The sequence below is a fragment of the Mycetomoellerius zeteki genome, unplaced genomic scaffold (genome assembly GCF_001594055.1).
Source record: "Mycetomoellerius zeteki isolate Tzet28-1 unplaced genomic scaffold, Tzet1.0 scaffold76, whole genome shotgun sequence".
NCBI lineage: Eukaryota > Metazoa > Arthropoda > Insecta > Hymenoptera > Formicidae > Mycetomoellerius > Mycetomoellerius zeteki.
Window position 1 is genome coordinate 74,436 of NW_017257786.1, and position 813 is coordinate 75,248.

Sequence of the window (813 nt, forward strand, 5' to 3'; positions counted from 1 at the left end):
TAGATGGGATCGAAATAAACATAAAAGTCCTTTACCGTTTAGCGATATTCGTAATAATAATCGAGATATTAATGTTTGCAATTGTACCAATGAGAGCGCGCCGAAAGAAACGCTCCGGCCGCTCGAGCTTACATAGCTCGGCCCAGCGGTGAGAGCGACGATGCTGGGAGCTAAGCAACGGCGCGCTTCCTCTCTTGCCTCTCCAACGCGCTGCCGGCGCATTCATCGTTTGACAAATTGAGTGGGGCTATACCTCGAGTGGCCGGAGCGTTTCTATCGGCGCGCTCTCATTGGTACAATTGCAAACATTAATATCTCGATTATTATTACGAATATCGCTAAACGGTAAAGGACTTTTATGTTTATTTCGATCCCATCTATCTTCCTATGGGTGGGAGAAGTCTCGCCGGACACCCTGTATATATATATATATGTGTGTGTGTATATAAAGTAGATATATTTGCAAAAATAGATGCAAAAGTATTGACCTTTTATAAAATATTGATAAAAAATTAATTTCAAAATACATTTCATCAAAATATGATACAAATTATCTTACTTGTTAATGGTATAATATATTAGCAAAATTAAATTTAGAAAGAAATTGTTAAATAATTGAGAAAAATATTTTCGTTGTATATCATGTATAGAAATATAATTAATCTATGTATATACAGGGTGTCTCAAAAAAACGGATCGAAAAACAATGAGGACGTAGATTGGATCAAGGAGAACAAAACAGTTTTGTACCATTTTGCAGTTGACGCAATATTTAACGAGATATTAACGTTTAAAGATAGGCGAATACAAGCG

General features: G+C 36.3%; 1 protein-coding gene across 1 annotated transcript in view; it reads right to left on the reverse strand.

Moving 5' to 3' along the window:
- Positions 1-813, reverse strand: part of LOC108729561 (coiled-coil domain-containing protein 134) — a 55,911-nt gene that overhangs the window by 31,664 nt on the left and 23,434 nt on the right.